The 19,922-nt window shown below is 41.6% G+C and overlaps 1 pseudogene; it reads right to left on the reverse strand.

Moving 5' to 3' along the window:
• Positions 1 to 3,500: 3,500 nt before the first annotated feature.
• LOC118994410 (poly(rC)-binding protein 2-like) lies at positions 3,501 to 18,403 on the reverse strand (annotated as a pseudogene).
• Positions 18,404 to 19,922: the final 1,519 nt, after the last annotated feature.

Raw genomic sequence — 19,922 nt, forward strand, 5'->3', positions numbered from 1 at the left:
TGTAAGGTTACGACAAAATGGAAAATGCAACAGGGTGTAAAGCAGGATGTTATTGCTTAAGGCTGTACTCCCCGCCCCCAGAATGTTCCAGGAAGATGGGATGAGTGGTTAGCCAAGTAAATAGCCAAATAAGGTAAATATGTGGAGCAAGGCAGACCGCCAGAATCTGCCCTCCAACGAGTAACCCCGCCAATCAAAAGAAAAAGCTGTGTTCAATTGCACCAATTGCTAACAGCCACATCTGCTTCTGGATACTGCTTGCTTGTTGCGCTCTATAAAACCCCTGTAGTCTGTAAGCCAGGCGCGACTTCCATATTGCAGATCTGAGGAGCTACGTGACTCTGGTCACAGTTGGGGAAGTTCGCCCCTGCGCAGGTAAAGCTTTTGGCCAATAAATAACATCACGAGCTCTAAGGGCCTGGACATTTGGTTTCTCGCCATTCGAATACAACACTGACAGGGTCCAGAGGGGAGAGGGGAGAGAATCATAGGGGAAAAGGGAATGGACTCACATGAACAAGTATAAAGGACACATGGACAATAACTAAGGGTGGGGGGCAGAAAGGGGAGGGAGGCGGGTAGCATGGGGTGGGGGGCGGGCAGGGTTGGGAATATAAGACAGAAACCTGTACTTGAACAAGAATTAAATTAAAAAATTATATTAAAAAAAAGAAAGAATAGTTCAAAGCTCCAGAAATAATACAACACAGTGATGAAGAGATAGCCAACCTATCAGTTGCACAGTTCAAAACACTGGTTATTAAGATGCTCTGGGAACTCAGTACTTCAACAGCATAAAAAAGACACAGGCAGCAATGAAGATTGCATTATGTGAAATAAAGAAAAATCTGCAGGGAAACAACAGTGACGTGAATGAAACCAGAACTCAAATCAATGGTTTAGAGCAAAAGGAAGACAGAAACATTCAACCAGAACAGAATGAAGAAACAAGAATTCAAAAAATGAGGAGAAGCTTCAGAACCTCTAGGACAACTTTAAATGTTCCAACATTCAAATCATAAGGGTACCAGAAGGAGAAGAGGAAGAGCAAGAAATGGAAAACTTATTTGAACAAATAATGAAGGAGAACTTCCTTAATCTGGCAAATGAAATAGACTTCCAGGAAGTCCAGGAAGTTCAGAGTCCCAAAGAAGTTGGACCCAAAGAAGCACACACTAAGGCACATCATAATTACACTACCCAAAATTAAAGATGAGAGAATCTTAAAAGCAGCAAGAAATAAGGAGACAGTTACCTACCTACAAAGGAGTTCCCATAAGATTGTCAGCTGATTTCTCCAAAGAAACCTTGCAGGCAAGAAGGGAATGGAAAGAAGTGTTTGAAGTCATAAAAGGAAAGGACCTACATCCAAAATTACTCTAACCAGCAAAGTTATCATTTAGAATGGTAGAGCAAATAAAGTGCTTCTCAGATAAGGTCAAGTTAAAGAAGTTCATTGTCATCAAACCCTTGTTTTATGAAATGTTAAAAGTATTTATCTAAGAAAGAGAAGATAAAAAATTGACCAGTAAAATGACAACAAACGCACAGCTATTAACAACCAAACCTAAAAAAAAAGTAAACTAAGCAAATAATTGGAACAGGAACAGAATCACAGAAATGGAGCTCACATGAAGGGTTATCAGTGGGGGAGTGGGTGGGGAGAGTACAGAGAATAAGGAATAAGTATCAAGCATGGTAGGTAGAAAATAGACAGTGGGAGGTTTAGAATAGTATAGGAAATGTAGAAGGTAAAGAATCTATATGTATGACCCATGGACATGAACTAAAGTTTCGGAATGTGGGTTGGAGGGGGTGTGCAAGGCAGAGGGGAATACAGGGGGGAAAATGGGACAACTGTAATAGTGTAATCAATATAATATATTTTTAAAGAGAGAACTAAACTGATATGTATTAATATTCCACTTTTATATTTAAATGACAAAGAAAAAATCATGAGCTAAAAAAAGAAATCCCAACAGGGAAAAGCTTATAAAAATACATATGGATGTCAGCACTAACAGCTGAACAAATAAAGAAATTAAAATGGTTTAATTAAAAAATCACAACTGAGCTTTTGTGTGGCCCAATGGATTGGGTGTGGTCCCAATACAGGGTGCACCTAAGAGAGGGGCCCCAAAAAGGGATCTGGAATGGGGTCCAGAATTCAAGGTATCTAGGAAATATTGGAGAGACATATAGGATGTCCTTGCCCTTCCCCCCCACCCCCTGGTGTGAATTGGAGGAAGGGACACATGGAGCAGGAGCATGCAGGTCTGTTTTGTACAGCCACAGCCTTGCAGCTAATTCATAGCATAGTCATTTAACATATCTATAGCCTTTGGTGGGTCACTTGGATATGTTAAATGGCTGTGGCCATGCTTGGAGCCAGGGGGATGGAGGTCACTTCATCCCAAGATGTAACTGGTGGACAGGTCCCCCAAGGTGCAGCGCCTGCATGGGAGCTTGGAGAAGATTGGCTCCAGAGAATGGAGCCATACCTGCCCAGACTCACCATGGCAGCTCAATAAACTTGGAATAATACAGGAATGCTGGCAGGTGTAACCGATTATGGGAGGAGTCGGAAATGGGGGTACAGAGGAAGATTGCCACAGGGATTTAAACCTAGACATGGCGGTCATGTGAAGGGGAGAACCATGCACTTTTGACAGAGTGAGTACCCCCTCTTGGCTCTGGTGGAAGAAGGGAGAACCATGAGGTTTGGCCAGAGTGCAGACCCCTGCAACTTTGGTAAGAGAGGCCCACAGGGTTTTGGGGTGCTCCCTTTGGCCACATGGCCTGGGAAGCAGGAGAGACTTTGCCTGGAAAAATGGGTACAAAGAACTCTTGCCAGTAGACCATGAGAAAGTGCCACATGACTTTGGATTAATTAGAGATCCTGCCTGGACAGCGACACAGCTGATGGTGCCAGTGGCCTGGAAACATGGATGTGTGCTCTTTTCCTGAGTTATGATACCCTGAATTATGGCAGGGGGAGAAGGCAGCTGTGTGTGCTTTGGTGTATATCCTGAAGGGCTTTGATATTTTAATGAAGATGTTAGGTCACTACTTTAAGTCTATATAGCATTAAATTAATATTTCCTTTCCTTTTCACAAATCTCTGTCATTGACTGATGTCTTTCCAATTGGTGGCAAACAATTGAACCCAGTGGGTGGTCTGGACGGTATTAGTATACCATCCTTTGGTCCAGGCCCCTGTGTGTCTGTTCTGTAACAGTTCTGCAAACTGAACGGTCACCTGTTAGATTTCTGGTCAGGGCACATGCCTGGGTTACTGGCCAGGCCCCTGGTTGGGGGCAAGCAATAAGCAACCTATTGATGTCTCTCTCACATATTTTTCTCTCACATCAGTGTTTCTCTCCCTCCACCTCTCTCTAAAAATAAATATTTTTCAAAGTAATCACAAGTGGGTGATAAAGTGCATAGAAACTTGAAATTTAAAATCTGTTTAAAACCTGGAATTGCTGACTGTTCAGAAACTACACGGCTGGATCTTGGGAGGTGGTGAATAGCAGAAAGTGATTATGGGTGAATCTGCATTGTTCTAGCTCTTCTCCACACCACCTGTATCCCGAAGAATGCCTCACATTTATTCGGTATTGAGCCAGGCTAGTACCAGCAGCAGATCCAGTGATGGTAGCCTGCCTATCAGTACATCCCTTCAACTGGGTTGCAATTTTGATCTGCAACCCGGGCATCAGACAGATCTCATTGATTGTGGTGCCTTGACATGGATTATGCAGCCAATCAAATCACTTGGAATGGTGAGTTCATGAGAAGTAGTTTGAGTAGATGCATCCAAACTCCAATAGCTTTTCGCCTGTAGAGAACTGGATTCAATGTTACTGAATCTGGTGTCGCTATGCATCATGAGAAAATGAGACTGTTGCATTGCCAATTAGTGCAGGTTGGTCACATCCGGCTGTGGAATAGCATACTGTCCTTGAATGGTATACCATTCAAGGTATACCATTAGAGGCCTTTAGAGGTGGTCCTTCCAGATCAGGGTTGAGGCACAGGGATGGGATGGTACAGAGAAAGCTCACACTGTTGCTGCTTGTGCTGCATCTGTCCTGGTCACCTGCAAAGATGCCCAGGGAACTGGATGGCTTGGCTCCATATGGAATGGTCGTGCAATAGTGATGGCCCACTCAGTTGATATGTGGAGCACATCCACTGCCACCTAGACCTGAGCCCCTGTAATCACTATGTCCTTGACATGGCAACCACCTTTGTCAATGAGAAAGCCACACTGACTAGCAGGACCACCAGCCTCAGGGTGACTGGAGATCTACTGGCAGCTGCACTATTGGTCACAGAACTGCTGATGTCCTCTTCCAGTTTGTCAATGATCATAGCAAAGGCTCAAAAGATGGTATTAGAGGGTCCAATCAAAATTATAATTCTTTCAGGACAATTCCCTTAAGAAATGTTGACCATTCTACTTGGGCATCTTCTTAAATGATTCTCCTCTCTTTCTGATGATACTGTTAACTTCTTTTTCATAAGAAGCCAGATGGTGAGAGTGATGTTTAATTCAACTTTGATCACACTGGTGTCTATGATGAGCAGTGTTTTGGGGAGCTGGACTTAGAGTGGTTAAGTCTTTGGTTACTGGTTGGGGAGCAGGGAAGGGATGAAAGCCAAAAGCTGCAGGTGGGAGGGGTAGGGAGGAGGGGGTGGGGTGAAGATGGGGCAAACAATAGGAGCAGAAGGAAGGGGAGGGAGCCCAGTGTGTTGGTGAAGGAGGAAGGGGGATGTGGAAGAGGAAGAGAAGGATGATGCAGGGAAAGAGCTCCAGCCCTCACCTTGGGGTGGATGGCTGGAGAGGGCACAGGCTGCAGCTGTTCCCACTGCTGCCTCTGTTGGCCTGGGCTCCTATCTACTTTTACATTTAATCTGTTGCTGTATGCTGGGGGTTTTTTAATTTATATTTTATTTTAAATTTATTTTTAAAGTACATTTTATTGATTATGCTGTTACATCCCAATTTTTTCCTTTACCTCCTTTGCATGGTACCTGTCTTCCCTCCAGCAATGCCCTCTTCCCAGGCTTAGTTCATGTCCATGGGTCATGCATGTGTTTTGGCTTCTACCTTTCCTATATGATTCTTAACATTGCCCTATTTTTTCCTACCAATTATGCTTCTTGACTGACACAATATTTCCCCTTTCCACCCCATTCCCTCTTCCAGCTGATAATCCTCCAGATAATCCCCATACCTATGATTCTGTACTTGTTATGGTTTTTTGCTTAATTTGGTTTTTTGTTTTTATTTTTTAGATTTATTCAGTGATAGTTGTGAATTTGTTGTCATTTTAATGTTCACAGTTTTGGTCTTCTTCCTTTTCATAAGTAAGTCCCTTTACATTTCATGTAATAGTGGCTTGGTGATGATGAGCTCCTTTAGTTTTACCTTGTCTGGGAAGCACTTTATCTACCCTTCCATTCTAAATGATAGCTTGGTAGAGTAATATAGGTTGTAGGTCCCTGCTTTTCATGACTTTGAATACTTCTTTCCAGTTCCTTCTTGCCCACAGGTTTCTTCTGAGAAATCAACTGACAGTCCTATGGGAACTGTATTATAGGTAACTCTGCTTTTCTCTTGCTGCTTTTAAGATTTCCTATTTATCTTTAACCTTTGGCATCTTAATTATGACGTGTCTTGGTGTGGTCCTCTTTGGGTCCAACTTGATTGGGACTCTCTGTGCTTCCTGGATTTGCATATCTATTTCCTTCATCAAATTAGGAAAGTTTTCTTTCTTTTTTTTTCAAGTAAATTTCCAATTTCTTGCTCTTTCTCTTCTCCTCTGGCAGCCCTATGATGTGAATGTTGGACCTCTTGAAGTTGTCCCAGAGGCTGTTTATACTGCCCTTATTTTTTTTGGATTTTTTTTTCTGTTCTGATTAGTTGTTTTTTGCTTCCTTATGTTCCAAATCATTGATTTGATTCTTGGCTTCATCCACACTACTGTTGTTTTCCTTTAAATTGTTCTTTATTTCAATTAGCGTATGCTTCATTTCTTAGTACATCTTTTCTATGCTGCTGAGGTCCTCACTAAGTTCCTTGAGCATCCTTATAATCAGTATTTTGAACTCTGCATCCAATAGATTGCTCATCTTCATTTCATTTAGTTCTTTTTTCTGGAGTATTGATCTGTTCTTTCACTTGGGCCATGTTTCTTTGTCTCCTTACTTTGGCAGCCTCCCTGTGTTTGTTCCTATATGTTAGTCAGAGCTGCTTTGATTCTGTGTCATGGTAGTGTGCCCTAATTTAGTAGGTGTCCTAGGGGTCAAGTGGCACAGCCTTCTGTATTACCCAAACTTGGTATTCAAGGTGCACCCTTCGTGTGGGCTGAGTACACCCTCCTACTTGTACTGGTTGCCAAGCAACAGTCTTGATTGCTTTTGGTAGATCAATGGGAATCATTTACCCAGGCCAGTCAGGTGCAACAATTGGCTGTGACCACTGACCACCAACCTCCACCCTTCTTGGAGGATCACCTGTACAGGGGCAGGGTTGTTGTCCTCCAATGCGGTCTGTAACTGTCAACTGCGTACACTGGCCCTAGGGTTTCCCAGGTGGTGCAGGCAAAGGTCAGCCCCCACCTGTGTTTTGCCTGTAAGTTATAAAGCAGTCTGAGATAGCTGCTAATTGTTCTGGACTTGGAGTTACCCAGGTGAAGCCAAGCTGTGAAACTAATCGGGCTGCTCCTAGTGCTTGGCCTGGAGTTCACTGAACCCAGTTATTGCTTGTTTGAGAGGATTCAGGAAGTTGTGAAGCATGAACCAAGATCAGCCATTCATATGAAAGAGCAGCTTGGGTCAGGCCATAAGATGGGTGAGGTGGAGTCTCTGTGGATCTCCAAGGCAGGTCAAACAGTGTTAGTCAGGTTGATGGAGTCTCAATAATGGCATCAGCCTGCTGGCTCTGTGGCTCTGTGGGGGAATGGCTCAGAAAAGGCACAGTGGCATCTGCTCACCTTGAGGCCAGACACTTCAGCATCTCCCAGAATGACACCGGTGCCTTTCAAGATGTTGGAGCTTAGAGGGAGTGAGTCTGAGTAGGTGGGTCCATGTGTGGATTTTTTAAGAGGAACTGTTCAGGGATAAACAAGGTTCTTTCACCAACTCAGTCCCTGCTGGTTTTTGCAGACAGAAGTTGTGGGAACTTATGTGCCTGGCACTGGAACTCTGGGTGGGGGTGCCTGGTGTGGGGCTGGGACTCCTCACCTCTGAGATTTCCCTCCTGAGTTTTTATCCACCACATATGGGTGAGACCAGTGTGTTCCACATCTGCACCTCTCCTACTGGTCTCAATGGATGTGGTTTCTTTAGTTCCATAGTTGTCAGACTTCTATTGAACTCAATTTCTGATGGTTCTGAGAGATAGTTGTTCTGGTTTAGTTGTAATTTTGATGTGGCTGTGTGAAGAGGCGAGCCATGTTTGCCTAAGCTGGCATCTTGACTACAGGAAATGGAACCTGAAACCTGGGCATATCAGAACAATGCTCTAATCTACTGAGCTACCTAGCAGGGGCCTATATGCATGTATTTTTAAAAGTCAAGGTTGCTCATGCACTCACACCAACTAAAAATCTTTCTTTGCCCTTGTCAAAAAAGCCTAGTCTTTTTGTTGTTGTTTTGTTGCTTTCTTCAGAAGGCAATTCCTCTGGTTCACTTTTTCCCCCTGATCCCTCCTCAGCTCATCTCTTTGGCACGTATTGGCTTATTCTCTGTATCCATGGGTCTGTTTCTGTTTTGTTTACTTATTAGTTTTGTTTTTAATATTTCAAATATAAGTGAAATTTGACTATGTAAAATGTAAAAGACTGAACATAGAAAATGTTGGTGAAAATGTGGAGCTTCATAGATTTCATACTCTTGCTGGAAAGACTGTAAATTGGTACAACTACTTTGGAAAACAAGTTGGTAGTCTTTTTTTACTTATTGATTTTTTGAGGCAGAGAGGAAAGGAGAGAGAGGGAAAGATGGATTTGGTCAATTTTGTATGTGCCCTGATGAGGAATCAAACCCATAACCTTGGTATATGGGACCATACTCTAACCAATTGAGCTATATAGCCAGGGCTGTCTTAAGAGTTGAACCCATACCTACCATATGACCCAGTGATTGTACCCTGTACTTACCAAAGAGAAATACAAGTGCATATGCATATAAAGTCTTTTACATAGCTATACAAAGCAGCTGTATTTGTAATAACCCCAAAGTGGACACAATCCTAGTATCCTTCTATAAGTGAATCAATATAACAAGCATGATACATCCATACAATGTAATTCTACTGTACAATAGACAGGACTCTCAACTAAGAGAGTTGAGAACTCTCTACTAGTTGTGTTTCTCCACAACTAGTAAAGTTGTGGAGAAAAGGGAATTCTAGTGCACTGTTGGTAGGAATTTCCTCAGAAAACTGAAAATGGAACTGTCTTTTGAACCAGCAATTCCATTGCCAGGATTATATTGTAAGAATCATGAAACACCAATTCAAAAGAACCTATACACCCCAATGTTCATAGCAGCGTTATTTACAGTAGCCAAGTACTGGAAACAGCCTAAGTGCCCATCAGTAAATGAGTGAATCAAAAAACTATGGTACATTTACACAATGGAACACTACACAGCAGAAAGAAAGAACTCCTATCCTTTGTGACAGCATGGATAGAATTGGAGAGTATTATGCTAAGTGAAATAAGCCAGGTGGTGAAAGACAAATGCCACAGCCCGCTGCAGCAAGGGTGGTCACAAGGTGAGGCGAGGGACTTAATTAAAAGAATGGAGAGGACCATAAGCTCTGATGGCAAATGGCAAATTTATTCAAGGAACAGCTGTCTTATATACAAACTGTTAATGCCTAAAGCAAGACTGCAGGGAACTAGAAACAATGTTGTTTTTCAAAGTTCGTGCACTCCCTTAAGCTATCAAAAGGGCAAGAAGTTCTCATAACTATCTGGGAACATGACACCTGCGCCAGAGTCTTGTTGTGTCCTTCAAGGCTGGGAACTAGAAGGTTAGGAAAGTGTCAAGGTACCCGCCGGCTCCAGGGACCAGAAACCAAGCTCACCCACCATTCTCACAGTGGAGAACTCTGTCCTTGGTCCCCTTATGGCCTGGCGGGCCCCCACANCTGGTGCAGCCACTGTGGAAAACAGTATGGAATTTCCTCAGAAAACTGAAAGTGGAACTGTCTTTTGAACCAGCAATTCCATTGCCAGGATTATATTGTAAGAATCATGAAACACCAATTCAAAAGAACCTATACACCCCAATGTTCATAGCAGCGTTATTTACAGTAGCCAAGTACTGGAAACAGCCTAAGTGCCCATCAGTAAATGAGTGAATCAAAAAACTATGGTGCATTTACACAATGGAACACTACACAGCAGAAAGAAAGAACTCCTATCCTTTGTGACAACATGGATAGAATTGGAGAGTATTATGCTAAGTGAAATAAGCCAGGTGGTGAAAGACAAATACTACATGATCTCACCTATAAGTGGAAACTAACCAGCAAAACAAACAAATGAGTAAAATAGAACCACAAATATGCAAATAAAGAACAAACTGACAGTGACTAAAGGGGAGTGGGGAGGTAGATAACAGGGGAAAGAAGGGAAAGGGTCAACTCCAGGAACATGTATAAAGGACCCTTCAACAAGGACAAGGGGAGGGGAGGATTGAATGTAGGAGAGTTGGGGGGTCAGTTGGGCAAGGGAGAGTAATGGGGGGAAATGGGGACAACTGTAATTGAACAACAGTAAAAAAAAAATTTAAGGGAATTATGCTGAGGGAATGAAGCCAGATCAAAAAAGAATACATCCTCTATGATATTTTTAAGACATTTTAGAAAATGCAAACTAATCTAAAGAAAGTAGATTGGTGGTTGCTTAGAGATGAGAATGTGTGGAAAGATTGGGAAGGAAGCATTATCAAAGAGCAGGAGGAAACTTTTTGGAGTGATGGATATGTTTACCATCTTTGTTGTGGTAGTATGTCAAACCTTATCAAATTATTCACTTTAATATGTAGAGTTTATTGTATATCAATTTTACCTTTATACAACTGTTACAAAATAAATAAGTAAATAAATCACATTAAAAATCAACCAAATAGACTTCCGGCCAAGATGGAGGCGTAGATAGACACACTGCGCCTCCTCGAACAACCAAAATAAGGACAACAACAATTTAGAAACAAAGTAACAACCAAAACTGAAAGAATATTGAACTGTATGGAAGTCCAGCAACCAAGGAGTTAAAATAGACACATTCATCCAGACTGGTAGGTGAGGTGCAGTCAGGTGGCTGAATGGAGAAATGTTGAGGCACAGGAAGCGGTGACAACAAGTGTGCAAGGTACCCCGGGCGCACAGGGCAGCACCAGGCAGACCCTGGGTACCCAGGCAGTGACTGGCAGACTTCAGGCATGGGGTGGCAACGGGGAGACCCAGTGAGGCAAAAAGCGGGGCACCATGTGCAAGGTGGCTTAGGACCAGGCAGTGGTCTCACATTCCTGTTACTGAACAAGAGGTTGGGGGGCGGGGGCCAATACTTGGCTCACCAAGGAATGCCAAAAACTGCTACAGAAAACAGGGGCCCCTCCCAAGGACAACATACTAATATCTACTGGGCTCTTCTGTCCGCCGCCAATTGGAAAGACATCTCTCAATGCCAGAGATTTGTGAAAAGGAAACTAAATGTTTATTTAATGCTATGCAGGCCTAATGCCTTCATTAAAATATTAAAGTCTTTAAGGGTATACACCTACACACACACACACACACACACACACACAGTGCTCCCTTGTCCCACTGTCCCAACTCCAGGTACCATAAATCAGGAAAAGAGCACATGTCCATTTTTCCAGGTCACTGGCACTGTGAGCTGTGTCACCTGTCCAGTCAGGATCTCCAATTAATCCAAAGTCATGTGGCACCTTCCACTGGCAAGAGTTCTTTGTACCAAGTGCCTGTCAAACTCTCTCCTGCTTTCCAGGCCACGGGGCCAAAGGGAGCACCCCAAAGCCACATGGGCCTCTTCTACCAAAGCTGCAGGGGTTCACATTCCACCAAAAGTGTGTGTCTTTCTTCTTCACCTGGCCGCAGGGATCTCCATTCTGGCAAAGCTGCGTGGTCTTCCCTTTCACCTGGGAAAGAGGGGGTCTGCACTCCACCAAAACTACATGGCTCTCCCCTTTCACCTGGGCAAGAGGGGACCCTTACTCTGCTAAAGACACATGGCTTGCCCTCCATTGGCTGCTACGTCTGCCCTCTTCCAAACAGCGTAGCTCTCCCTTGTCACCTGGGCAAGTATGGCCCCATGTCCTAGAGCCAATCCATTCCAAGCTCTCAATGCAGGCACTGTCTCAGAGGATCAGCCCCCAGTTACATCCTGGGTAGAAGCCACTCACTTCTCCCTGGCCCAAAACTTGGCCATAGCTATTTAACATATCTATGAAACCAGTTAAAGGTTATAGATATGTTTAATGACCATTCCAGAGGTTAGCTGCAAAACTGTTGCTATGCAAAACAACTCTCAATGGCCCTGCTCCATTTGTCCCTTCCCCCAGTTGACACCTGGGGTGGGAGGGTGAGGACATCTTAATAATATGTCTTTCCAATATTCCTATACACTTTGAGTTGTGGACACCATCCCAAATCTTTTTTTTGCCCCCATCCCTTGGCTGCACCCTGTATCATTCCCACGCAGATAACTGGGGAGCAACCCAGGGTCCTAGAGCCTGGAAATAAAGCCTCAAAACACCAATTGAAAACACTTGTGGGGGTTGAGGCACAGGAATAGGCTCCCACTTTTACAGGAAAGTTTGTTGGATAAACCCACAGGGTCCTAGAATGCACACATGCCCACTCACACAGGAATCAGTACCAGAAAGGCCCAATTTGCTTGGGTGAAGTGGCATAAGGGACTGAGGTGCAACAGAGAGTAGAGCAAAGTGCCATTTTTTTCCCCTCTTGGACCCTGCCCCCATATACAGCATCACAACCCAGTGACTTCGGTTACCCCGCCCTGGTGAACACCTAAGGCTCTGCCCTTCATATGTAACAGGTGCGAACAGACCAAAACACTATGGCTCAAGCAGAAAAACAGCTCAAAGCCCCAGAGCCAATACTTCTAAGAGACAAAGAGATAGCCAACCTGTCAGATGCACAGTTCAAAATACTGGTGATCAGGATGCTCACAGAACTGGTTGATTTTAGTCACAAATTAGAGGAACAAATGAAGGCTGAACTAAGGGAAATGAAGGGAAATGCACAGGGAACCAATAGTGACAGAAAGGAAACTGGGACTCAAATCAATGGAGTGGACCAGAACGAAGAAAGAAACATTCAACCAGAACAGAATGAAGAAACAAGAATTCAAAAAAATGAGGAGAGGCTTAGGAACCTCCAGGACATCTTTAAACATTTCAACATCTGAATTATAGGAGTACCAGAAAGGGAAGAGGAACAGCAACAAGTGGAACACTTATTTGAACAAATAATAAAGAAGAACTTCCCCAATCTAGCAAAGGAAATAGACTTACAGGAAGTCCAGGAAGCTCAGAGAGTCTCAAAGAAGTTGGATTCAAAGAGGAGCACACCAAGGCACATCATAATTACATTAGCCAAGATTAAAATGAAGGAGAGAGTTCTAGAAGCAACAAGCAATAAGGGGAAAGTCAACTATAAAGGAGTTTCCATCAGACTGTCAGCTGATTTCTCAAAAGAGACCTTACAGGCAAGAAGGAGCTGGAAAGAAGTATTCCAAGCTATGAAATCCAAAGACCTACATCCAAGATTGCTCTATCCAGCAAAGCTATCATTTAGAATGGCAGGGAAGATAAAGTGCTTCTCAGATAAGGTCAAGTGGAAGGAGTTCATCATCACCAAGCCCTTATTTTATGAAACGTTAAAGGGACTTATCTAAGAAAAGGGAGTTAAAAAATAAGAACAGTGAAAGGACAGCAAACTCACATTTATTAACAACCACACCTAAAACAAAAGCAAACTAAGTGGACAACCAGAACAGGAGCAGAGCCACAGAAATGGAGATCACATGGAGGGTTAGCAACAGGGGAGTGGGAGGAGGAGATGGGGGAAAAGGTACAGAGAATAAGTAGCATAGACAGTAGGTAGAAAATAGACAGGGGGAGGGCGAGAATAGTATGGGAAATGTAGAAGCTAAAGAATTTATGACACATGGACATAAACTAAAGCAGGGAAAATGTGGGTGGGAGAGGGTGTGCAGGGCGGAGGGGAATGAAGAGGGGGAAATGGGACAACTGTAGTAGCATAATCAATAAAATATATTTTAAAAAAGGAAAAAATCAACCAAGTATACACAGAGGTTTTGTTTAGATTCTATTTCCAATCATTAAAAAAAAAAGAAGCTTAAGACAACGGGGAACAACTGAATACAAACTGGATATTGAATACCATTAAGGAGTTATTGCTATTTTTCTTTGTAATGATGGTATTGTTATGTTTAAAGGGGTCAAAACTCTTACAGATACATACTAAAGTATTTATGGATGAAATTATTATTTTTTAATTTATTTTAATTATTGTTCAAGTACAGTTTTCTGTCTTTTATCCCAATCTCAGCCCACCCACCCAGTGCTCCCCACCTCCCTCCCATTTCACCCCCCTTAGTTTTGTACATGTGTCCTTTGTGCTTGTTCGTGTGAACCCTTCTGCTTTTCCCCTGAAATTCCCTCCCCTCTCCCCTCTGGTCACTGTCATTCTGTTCTCTATTTCAGTGTATTTGGTTATGTTTTACTTGCTTGTTTGTTTTGATGTTTAGATTCCTGTTAAAGGTGAGATCATATGATATTTATCTTTCACCACCTGGCTTCTTTCACTCAGCATATTGCTTAAATGGGATTTGCTGAATTGGGGAAAATGATGGGTATGTTTAAAACAAGATTAGCCAAATATTACTAATTGTGAATTTAAATGATGGTTATATGGGGGCTTGTTATACTATTCTTTCTTATGTTTAAATTTTTGTTGTTTGGTTTTTTAAAAGAAGATTTATATTAGTAATGCTCCAAAAGAATGCAGTGGACTAAATGGCTTCCAATCTTCCTGAGAAAAAGTACCTTTTCTATTAAGTGATGATCTATCATGAACTACCTGCTTCTCACTAGAGGCAAAAAATCGAAGTCTGAAAGACACATGGGTTTTTTAAAATCAATTACTCATAAGCCTCTCTTTTTTAAAACATTCTTTATTGTTGTTCAAGTACAGTTTTCTGCCTTTTTCCCCCACCGCTCCCCATGACCCCAGTCCTCCCTCCCTCCCTCCCTCCCCTGTTTCCACTCCCCGTTGTTATTGTCCACGTGTCCTTTATAATTGTTCCTGTGAACCCTTCACTCTTTTCCCCTATAATCCCCTCCCCTATCTCCTCTGGTCACTGTTAGCCTGCTCTTGTAAGTCTCTCTTTTGATATACTGTTGGAAGCTTTGCTTAAAAAATAAAAGTAAAAGAGAACCAGTGGCATAGGATAAAAGTGTTATTTAAAAAAATATTTCCTTTTAACTCACCCCCAAATCTCACAGAAATGACCTGTCACTGGAGAGAGACCATGTTTCTTATCATTACTTTGAAATTCAAACAAAGCAAATTATGTATGTATTCTGAGTGAAGGATAGAAAGGTGATGTGATCTTTTCTGACTAGANTATTGTTTGGTTTTTTAAAAGAAGATTTATGTTAGTAATGCTCCAAAAGAATGCAGTGGACTAAATGGCTTCCAATCTTCCTGAGAAAAAGTACCTTTTCTATTAAGTGATGATCTATCATGAACTACCTGCTTCTCACTAGAGGCAAAAAATCGAAGTCTGAAAGACACATGGGTTTTTTTAAATCAATTACTCATAAGCCTCTCTTTTTTAAAACATTCTTTATTGTTCAAGTACAGTTTTCTGCCTTTTTCCCCCACCACTCCCCATGACCCCAGTCCTCCCTACCTCCCTCCCCTGTTTCCACTCCCCATTGTTATTGTCCACGTGTCCTTTATAATTGTTCCTGTGAACTCTTCACTCTTTTCCCCTATAATCCCCTCCCCTATCTCCTCTGGTCACTGTCAGCCTGCTCTTGTAAGTCTCTCTTTTGATATACTGTTGGAAGCTTTGCTTAAAAAATAAAAGTAAAAGAGAACCAGTGGCATAGGATAAAAGTGTTATTTAAAAAAATATTTCCTTTTAACTCACCCCCAAATCTCACAGAAATGACCTGTCACTGGAGAGAGACCATGTTTCTTATCATTACTTTGAAATTCAAACAAAGCAAATTATGTATGTATTCTGAGTGAAGGATAGAAAGGTGATGTGATCTTTTCTGACTAGATACACATTTTCAAACAGAAAAAGAAAAAAAACTGAGCCAAGTGGGAACTGTCTTCTGGGGGCAATCACAGTATACTGTGATTGTGTCAAAATGTTATTTTCAAAAATTAAATAGAGAACTCATACAAAGAGAGAACGAACACATAGCCAAGTTTCTTTTTTCCAACTCATCAGTGAGGGGACAAATAGAATAGTGAGGCTGACTCAAAGAACATTTGAGGAACTGGATATTAATGGGCCCTTCAAGAAGGAATTTTAAATAAGTGTTCACAATTCACCTGAATGAATTTCTGGAAAATTATAGTATAAAAAAGTCAATACTAGAAGCTTACATAGTATGTGATTCTCTTATATACTTAGAGATGTACAGAAATAGGCAACAAATTAGTGTTTGGCAGGGTGAGGTCTTGAGAAAAGTGTGTGTGGCTATAAAATGGTTACATGAGGGATCCTAGTGGTGATGGAAATCCTCTGTATTTTGACTCTACCAAGCAATATTCTGGCTGTGATATTGTACTATAGTCTTGCAAGATGTTATTGTGGTAGGTAGTTAGACATAAGCAGAGCAAAGACGATGGGGCAGGTACAGAAAGCCCAGGGGCCTAGCAAGGGGCAAAACTAGGAAAACAAGGACCCCACCTTAATGGTAACCTTTCCTCCCTTAGCACAAAACTGGTCATGGTGTTAAGACCCTCCCCTGACCTTTCGTCCTCTGGCATGTTGCTAGTCATGAGGGTTAGACCCCCTTAAAGGGGAATTAACAAGGGGTCTGGAGAAGAACCCTTAAGTATTAAGCCCCCAGGACAGTGAGATTCTGACCAGCATCAAATACATCTAGGCCTCATCTGTGTTTCAGCTCCAGGCTCAGAAAAACAGCAAAATCAGACAAGCAGTGCCATGGCTGACATCAGGGCCAGCTGTGTTGACTAATGACCTTCTGCCCTGGCACCTACCATTCAGTGGAGAGTACAACCCTAAAAGGACACACTTGGAAAGCTGATGAATATTCTATAGGGCTCCTCCCCTGAGACCTCTCCTAAAATCCCCACCCTTAAAAGTCTTCAGGACAGAGGATCCAGCATGCTTTCCCTCTTCAGAGCATGCAGGAGCTTTTTCCAACTCCCTCCTCTTCCCTTCAAGTGTGCTACCTTTACCCTCACCCTTCTCTCACCTAAGCTCTAAGGGCCTCTTTTTTTTTTAACCTCTGAGCTGTTGCTTGAGCCCATTTGTTTTACAACTCACTTTTACCTTTGTGACTTTCTAAATAAACTTTCTTGTATAGTTTGAGTCTTGACTCTGAATTCTTTCTTAGCCAGAACTCAAGTGCCAAGGTTGCTGAATGAAGGTCTGGTCTGACTCCACTAGTCTAACACTTGGTACCATTATCACCACCACTGGGTAAAGGATACAACATCTCTCTGTGTTATTTCTTAAAACTAATGTAAATCTATAATAATCTCAAAATTAAACATTTAGTTTAAAATAAAAAGATTGTTCTATTAGATACAAGTCTGGTTAATATCATATGACAATAAAACCATAACTTTAATGTTATATTTCTGCCAGAAAAATCATTTTTATCTTTACTGGAGAAAAAAACTACAAATTAATGTGAATTTATAAAATGTAGGTTTTTCTCAGTATTGAGACAATCATAGGGACTTCTCCTAGAATGAGGTCTGCAAACTGGGTGTCAGCTGGCCAAATTTAGCTACTTGCCATTAGGGTATAGCCCATGAGTTAAAAATGGCTTTTACATTTTTAAATAATTGTAATTAAACAAAAATCTGATATTTGCTATTTGGTTCTTTACAGAAAAAAAGTGAACTGATTCCGGGATCCAAAATTATTAAATAATACATACTTTGATGGGCCTATTAAACAGTGCTTCAGGGGGACATGCTGCTGTCTCTTTGCTTTATTTCTGTGTTTTGGACAATATTTTTAAACAATTAGAACTGAATTCCGGGCCAGGGTAGCTCACTTCATTGGAGCATTGTCTCCTAACTAAAAAGTTGTGGGTTTGATTCTGGGCACATTCCTAGGTTGCAGGTTTGATTTCCACCAGAGTCCAGGAGTGTGCAATCCTTGTTGCAGGCACATTTGGGAAACAACCAACTGATGCTTCTCTCTCATCTCAATGTTTCTCTTTCTCCACTCCTCTCTCCCTTCTTCTCTTTATAAAAGCAATGAAAAACAAAATGTTTTTTGGTGAGGATAAAAAAATATATGTATTTAAAAATTTAGAAATGAAAATATAAGACTTCCAGTCCAGATGGCAGCACAGACAGACATTACTCACCTCTTTGCATAACCACATCAAACTTACAACTAAAATGCACAAAAGCCATCACTCAGAACTATCAGAAATTGAGTTCAATGGAAGTCTGAAAACTATGGAATTAAAGAAACCACATCCATCCGGTGTAGGAGGAGGAGAGCAGACACAGAATGGACTGGTCTCTCACCCACATATGGTGGATAAAAATTCAGGAGAGCTATCTCAGGAGCAAGGAGTCCTAGCCCCACCCCAGGACACCTAGCCCAGGATTCCAGTGCCAGGAGTATAAGTTCCCACAATTTCTGGCTACAAAAACCAGCAAGGATTGAGTCAGTGGAAGAAAGTAGCCCTGGCTGTTGTGGCTCAGTGGACTAAGCATCAGATTGCGAATGAAAGGGTTACCAGTTCAATTCCCAGTCAGGGCACATGCCTGGGTTGTGGGCCAAGTCCTCAGTATGGGACATGTGAGAGGCAACCACACATTGATGTTTCTCTCCCTTTCTTTCTTTTCCCCTTCCCCTCTCTCTAAAAATGAATAAATAAAATCTGTAAAAAAAAAGAAAGAAGAATGAATGAATAAACAAATAAATAAATGAATAAATTTTGTCACCTCAAGCAGTTCCTCTTCAGACTCAATCCCTCTGACCTTCAGCACCAGGGTAGCAGCTTGAAAGGCACAAGTGGCATTCAGGGAGAAACTGGTGTGTTTGGCATCAAGGTGAGCATAGGCCATTGTCTGTTTCCTAAGCCCTTCCCCCAAAGAACTGGCAAGCTGGTGCCATATCTGAGACTCCATCAATCTGGCTAACACTGTTTGACCTACCTTGGAGATCCCCAGAGACTCCAGATGAAAGTGAGAATCAAAGCAATGATTTGGAACAGAAGGAAGCAAATAATAGCCAATCAGAATAACAACAAGAAAAAAGAATCCAAAAAATTTTTTTAAATGAGGATGGTATGAGCAGCCTCTGGGACAACTTCAGGCATTCCAATATTTGCATCCTAGGGGGTGCAAGAAATAGAAAAGAAAGAGTAAGAAATTAGAAATCTATTATAAAAACCAATGAAAGAAAACTTCCCTAATTTGTTGAAGAAAATAGACATGAAAGTTCAGGAAGTACAGAATCCCAAACAAGATGGATGCAAAGAGGCCCACTCCAAGACACATCATAATTAAAATGTCAAAGGTTAAAGATAAAGAGAAAATCTTAAAAGCAGCAAAAGAAAAGAAGTTACATACAGGCGAATTCCCATAAGGCTGTCAGCTGATTCTCAAAAGAAATATTGCAGGTTAGAAGAGTCTAGTAAGAAATATTCAAAGTCATGAAAAGCAGAGACCTACAGCCAAGATTGCACTACCCCGAGCAAAGCTATTATTTAGAATGGAAAGGCAGATGAAGGGCTTCCAGACAAGAAAAAACTAAAGGAGTTCATTATCACCAAACCATTATTATATGAAATGCTAAAGAGAGTTAAAGAAAATGAAGATCAAAACTATGAACAATAAAGTGGCAACAAGTACGTATCTATAAACAATGAAATGTAAAAAACAAACTAAGCAGACCAGAAGAACAGAGACAAAATTATGGATACAGAAAGAATTTTTCATGGTGGCCAGATGGGGGGTGGGTATGGGGGTATGGGTGAGGGGTGAGGGGATTAAGAAGTACAAATAGGTAGTAACAGAATGGCAACGGGGATGTAAAGTACAGCAGTATATGTAATGGAGTAGCCAAAGAACTTATCATACACATGACCTGTGGACATGAACAATGGTGTGGGGATTGTCTAAGGAAGTGGAGGGTGCTGATTAGAGGGGAGTAAAAAGGAAATATCAGGACAAGTGTAATAGCATAATCAATAATATATAATTTAAAAAAATTTAAAAGAACTGAAAATATAATAAACCAGTTGCACTCCTCCTTCACAGTGATATTGTGATTTCTAAGAAGTATATTGATTATATATATTCTTGCTCATGTTAAAGAATGACCACAGACCCAAAATGGCATCAGTGGTGCTAAAAGCTCATGATAGCAAACCTAGATTTAATAACTGATCTAAGTACAGTTTCAACCTCTCTCATAAACACAAATCTTAATCAACCAGTTTGGGATACTCTGCTCCAGACCCAGTAAGGTAATCTGTCACATAGGCCCTCTTGATCACCTATGGAAAAAGAGGCAATCTACATCTTTTCTCTACTTTCCCCCCAAACAATAAGTGTCCCAATAGGGATTTCTTTTGTTAAT

Source organism: Sturnira hondurensis, unplaced genomic scaffold (genome assembly GCF_014824575.4).
Source record: "Sturnira hondurensis isolate 20B ecotype Veracruz unplaced genomic scaffold, ASM1482457v3 Scaffold0009314, whole genome shotgun sequence".
Taxonomy (NCBI): Eukaryota; Metazoa; Chordata; class Mammalia; order Chiroptera; family Phyllostomidae; genus Sturnira; species Sturnira hondurensis.